Below are 6,278 nucleotides of genomic sequence, written 5' to 3' on the forward strand. Positions count from 1 at the left end.
TTTTGACTCTGCTATTCACTTGCCGATTCTCTATGAGGAAGTAGACATAGCAACAGGGGTATGTGATAAGCGGACAGTGTTTTTGACTCTGCTATTCACTTGCCGATTCTCTATGAGGAAGTAGACATAGCAACAGGGGTATGTGGTAAGCGGACAGTGTTTTTGACTCTGCTATTCACTTGCCGATTCTCTATGAGGAAGTAGACATAGCAACAGGGGTATGTGATAAGCGGACAGTGTTTTTGACTCTGCTATTCACTTGCCGATTCTCTATGAGATAGTAGACATAGCAACAGGGGTATGTGATAAGCGGACAGTGTTTTTGACTCTGCTATTCACTTGCCGATTCTCTATGAGGAAGTAGACATAGCAACAGGGGTATGTGATAAGCGGACAGTGTTTTTGACTAGAATAAGGTGTTATAAGTGTGGTTGTACAGGACATGTGCAGAAGCAGTGTCGCCAGCCACCAGGGAAATAAGGGCATAAGTGATAATCAGCAGTGTGGAGACTGGAGGGGTGGACGTTAAATGGCAGAGGGAGCTCAAGGCCCACCTAAAGGAGTTACTGTTTAATTTCAATGCTACAAGTATGTGTGGAGAGGTGGAATGTTCAATGGTAGGATTTATGGGAACTAGGAAATTTAAGTTTTTGTTGGACACAGGGTGATTGTGTCTGTGGTTAGTAAGAGCCTAGTAGGTCAAAGAAAGTTGAACCCACCACATTATAGGTTGCATGGAGTAGCGGATGGAGAGGTCACGCAGTTCCTGTTAGTGAACGTGGATTTTCGAATAGGGGAAGTTCTATTTGGTCAGTGTGTGGAGGTTGTACCAATTGTGATCAAAGACTGTGACATGATCCTCGGGGTAGATTTCTTGTTTGAGCATCATGTCAAAATTGACCTTGGACAGTGAACTTTGGAGCTTAGTGGAATGTTATTTCAGCTGGTGTAAACAGCTGTCATCGCGGAGCTGTTGCGAGGGGCGATCAATATAATGAACAACCCAATTGAAGCGTGTACATTAGCATTAAGGTTCAGTTTGCATGGTTGTGGGTCTAGTGGTAGCGGGAAGTCGCTTTTCGCGACTGTGGAGTCAAGTCCACCTGCGGATATGGTGTGTGTTGTCCAACTGCTAGAAGAAAGGAGAAAATGATGTCTTCGATCCATTAGGGTGTTTTGCGAAACGCAGTATAGCACGCGTACACGAGGGAAATGGCAGGCGAGTAGTACCCATGAATGTGGATAATTATAACGCCATGCAATTGAATCTGAGGAAAGGTATGTTGAAAGCGAATTTAGATGTTGCGGATGAGTAGGTTTGGTGCACAAGGGATGCTCGTAGTGAACAACGACAAGCCACAGATATAACTGCATTATATAAGAAAATTGAGCATTTGTGGAGTGTGACCGGATGGAAGACTTACTATAGGAATTTGAGGATTTGTTTTTTCCACAAGGGCTATTGCCAGCAACTCCAATAGCTTAGTACAGAATATCAATGTGCAACAAAGCACCAGTTTACTGTAAACCCCATCATACACCAAGGTATTTGCCACCGGTAGTGGAGGATTTTATTAACCAGCAGCTAGCTGACTGTAAAATAGAATATAGTAGTGGTGCTTGAGGAACTCGGATCATGGTTGGACCAAAAAAGTCTGTGGATGGGACAAGTAAATACAGGTTCTGCTGCGCCTATCGTTATCTCAACAGAATGACAGTAATGGATGCGTGCCCAATTCCAAATATATCTGAAACGTCTGATCACTTGGGACAATGCCAGCACTTTTCAATCACGAATATGTTGAGCAGCTAACATCAGTTAAAAGTGGTTATGGAGGATCGTTTGAAAACTACATTCTCCATGCATTGGAGCCACTACCAATATAGAAGGTTGTCATAAGTTCCTAAGAGCTCTCACCCAACGTTTTAGGGCTTGTTGGACAGTGTGTTTGAGGTTTTGAAACCACGGCAGTGTCTCGCATACTTAGATGACATCATAGTGTTTTCGAGTAGTATGGAACAGCATAGGCAGAGTCTGAAGGAACAGTTAATACGTTGCGAAGTGCACGTTTGACATTGTGCAGTGAGAAGTGTTACCTTGTATTGGAGGAGATGAGACATTTGGACCCTGTTATTAATGACTGAGTGCGGACGAATCCAAGGTTGGTACAGGCAGTCCGGGATTTTCCAGAAACAAAAACAATTATAGAAGTTCAGTCGATTCTTGGGATCTCGAATTTCTGTATGCAATTTGTTAAGGTATTTGCCGACATAGCACAGCGGTTGACCTGGTTGTTATGAAAAGGTGTAACGTTTGACTGGACGGCGGAGTGTCAGGAAGTATTTGACAAATTAAAGCAAGTGTTATCGTCACGTCCGGTTCTTGTTTTCCCAGATTTTGAGAAGGATTCATTCTGGCATGCGACGCATCCAGTCTGGCACTGGGGTGTGCTTTTAGCCACGAAATTGAGGGGAAGGATCATCCTGAGGGCTGTGCATCAAGACAGCTGAATGCAGTGGAAAGGAACTTCTCGACGACAGAGAGGGAAATGCTTAGTGTGGTTTATGGGGCTATGTATTTTAAGCGGTATTTCTACGGAAAAAAATTTTCGTGTTGTAGCAGACCACATTCATTTGAAATGGTTACTGGGACTAATAGATCCATCTAATAAAACCAAGTCTTCCGATTCAGACTGTATACCAATTAGATTCATTTCAGAGTATGCTGATGCATTATCTCCATACTACGTCTACATCTACATGACTACTCTGCAATTCACATTTAAGTGCTTGGCAGAGGGTTCATCGAACCACAATCATACTATCTCTCTACCATTCCACTCCCGAACAGCGTGCGGGAAAAACGAACACCTAAACCTTTCTGTTCGAGCTCTGATTTCTCTTATTTTATTTTGATGATCATTCCTACCTATGTAGGTTGGGCTCAACAAAATATTTTCGCATTCGGAAGAGAAAGTTAGTGACTGAAATTTTGTAAATAGATCTAGCCGCGACGAAAAATGTCTTTGCTTTAATGACTCCCATCCCAATTCGCGTATCATATCTGCCACACTCTCTCCCCTATTACGTTATAATACAAAACGAGCTGCCCTTTTTTTGCACCCTTTCGATGTCCCCACGCCCGGGTTCCCGGGTTCGATTCCCGGCGGGGTCAGAGATTTTCTCTGCCTCGTGATGACTGGGTGTTGTGTGATGTCCTTAGGTTAGTTAGGTTTAAGTAGTTCTAAGTTCTATGGGACTGATGACCATAGATGTTAAGTCCCATAGTGCTCAGAGCCATTTGAACCATTTGAACTTTCGATGTCCTCCGTCAATCCCACCTGGTAAGGATCCCACACCGCGCAGCAATATTCTAACAGAGGACGAACGAGTGTAGTGTAAGCTGTCTCTTTAGTGGACTTGTTCCATACTTATCATATACAGCTGGTCGCTCGACAAAATATCCATACCCAAAGACTGGGAAGTTGCACTGGTAACACCAATATTCAAGAAAGGTAGCAGGAATAATCCACTAAATTACAGGCCCATAATATCATTAACGTCGATATGCAGCAGGATTTTGCAACTTATATTGTGCTTGAACATTATGAATTACCTCGATGAGACCAGTCTACAACACAGATTGAGAGAACAACGTTCTTGCGAAACACAACTAGCTCGTTACATGCACCAAGTGTTGAATACTGATGACAAGGGATTTCAAGTTGATTCCGTATTTCTAGGTTTACAGAAGGCTTTTGACACTCTACAAGCGGCTTGTAGTGAAATTGCGCGCTTACGAAATATCATCTCAGTTATGTGATTTCCTGACAGAGAGGTCACAGTGCATATTAATTGACAGAAAGTCATCGAGGAAGACAGAAGTGATTTCTAGTGATCCCCAAGGTAGTGTTATAGGCCCTGTGCTGTTCCTTATCTATATAAACGATTTAGAATACAATCTGAGCAGCCGTCTAAGTTGTTTGCAGATGATGCTGCCGTTTATTGTCTAGTAACTCGTCAGAAGAACAAAACAAATTGCAAAACGATTTAGGAATGATATCTGCATGTTGCAAAAATTGGCAATGGATCCTAAAGAATGAAAAACGTGAGGTCAAGCTGTAAGTAGCCTATTTATACGTTTGTATGTTGGCAGCGCTATTGACTGTATCAATATCGCTGACAGCGCTCTGCGTCCTTGGTAAGAGACTCTGTGGTTGGACGGACTGGCAGTTAGATGTTAGCAGTTAGTGAGCGTACGGCTTAGTCATGTATCCTTCGTAGAGACCCAATGTTGACAGGACATGCATAGTAAAATGAGGATGGATGTAGTTGGAAATGTTTGGGTAGTGGAATTATTGACAACTATATAATTTCTGGAAGTTGATGTCACATGAATAAGGTAAAATCTGCTAAATACATTGTTTGCTCTTCAACAAAACCTTTCTTTTGCTAACCACATGCCTTCTAGTAGTTAGCGCCTATAGTAGTTAGAATACTATTATTTAGCTGGTTGTAGTTGCTGCTTGCTGTAATTGCTGTAGTTCGTGTTATGAAGATTTTCTGTGAGGTAAGTGACTTATGAAAAGTATGAGTTATTGTTAGGATTTCTTCCAATTCAGGGCCGTTCTTTTGTGTTAATTATTTGAAGCCACGTTGTCATTGTATAGCAGTCAGATTGCGTTGGCCTTGCTTATCGTGGGTAATAAATGAATAGGTTAAGTTTGAGTTGTCTTTGTCAGGGACATTTCTGTAGGTCAGTGTTTGAAATGATAATAAGTAAAAACTAAGAAGTTTCAGCTGCCGACCCTTAGCCGAGGATACTTCACTGGAATCTTCTGTTTTTCTTGTAGATTGAATAATAATAATTAGCGCATCACTAGAAATTAGCTATTGTTTACTGCTAGCGCGTAATTGTATGCATGGAATTTCCTTTGTAGTTGTAATTCTTATTGTTGTACTGTATTGTCATGAGCAAAATAGTTGTGGCATGCATGTGGATTTGCATTAGGTATCTCACAGTCGCTTTTGCAACTAATAAGATATTATTTTCAGTGCTGTTTTATGTTTGTTCTTATTTTTGCTTTTCAAATTTTTTGTTTCTTATTGTGCAAAATAGTGTGATAATCATGGCGAGTGAGAAGCATAAAACTAGGTTGCAGAGCAAAGTGAGAAACGACAGTGACGACGAGCGTAGCTTTTTAGGACCACCTAGTAACGAATTGACAAATGTTCAAGACAATAATTTGGTAGTAGTGCATAGGGACTTGGACCAGACAGTAAATAACGGGGTAGAAATTGATACAGTCAGTGAACAGGGAACTATTGTCGATCGATCGGCCGGTGACAGTTTGCCTCAGGAATGCGAAATAATAGAACAAAATCTTGCAAATATCGTAGATTCAAATTTTGCATCAATACACTTTTCTCAATTAAATCAAGACACGCTCTCTGCTTTTCAAAATACGAATATTGTCGGTGCAAACGCACTGACGAAAAGCACAAAGGAACATGTTTCAGTCACTAACGCATTGTTATTGCAGTTAATTCAAAAATTTGATCAAACAGAGAAACAAACACAGCAACAACTTCAAAAGTTAGGCACAATGGAATAAAATCAGAAACAAACACGTGAAGATTTAACCACTGAGATACTCAAAACTGAATCGAAATATCAAAATACTTCTGAAGACGTAAAAACACAAATTTGTGAGCATTTTCACCCTATTGTTTCTTGACATGAATACACACTACAGAATCATGAAGCAGCCATAAAAAACTGCAGATCATTGTACACGAAAATCATGACACCTTGCAGGCTAAAATTGACTCTGTTGCATCTACCGATACGGTCACACAACTTCTAAAAATTCAGGAAAACTTAAAAGGACACAGTAGATACGATTACGACACAAATGGATCCTGGGTTCAGAAAGGAGAGCCTATGCACTTTCCGCCAGCCGCCATGGGCTGTAAATACACTCCCGGAAATTGAAATAAGAACACCGTGAATTCATTGTCCCAGGAAGGGGAAACTTTATTGACACATTCCTGGGGTCAGATACATCACATGATCACACTGACAGAACCACAGGCACATAGACACAGGCAACAGAGCATGCACAATGTCGGCACTAGTACAGTGTATATCCACCTTTCGCAGCAATGCAGCCTGCTATTCTCGCATGGAGACGATCGTAAAGATGCTGGATGTAGTCCTGTGGAACGGCTTGCCATGCCATTTCCACCTGGCGCCTCAGTTGGACCAGCGTTCGTGC

This window comes from Schistocerca cancellata, chromosome 3 (assembly GCF_023864275.1).
Source record: "Schistocerca cancellata isolate TAMUIC-IGC-003103 chromosome 3, iqSchCanc2.1, whole genome shotgun sequence".
Taxonomy (NCBI): Eukaryota; Metazoa; Arthropoda; class Insecta; order Orthoptera; family Acrididae; genus Schistocerca; species Schistocerca cancellata.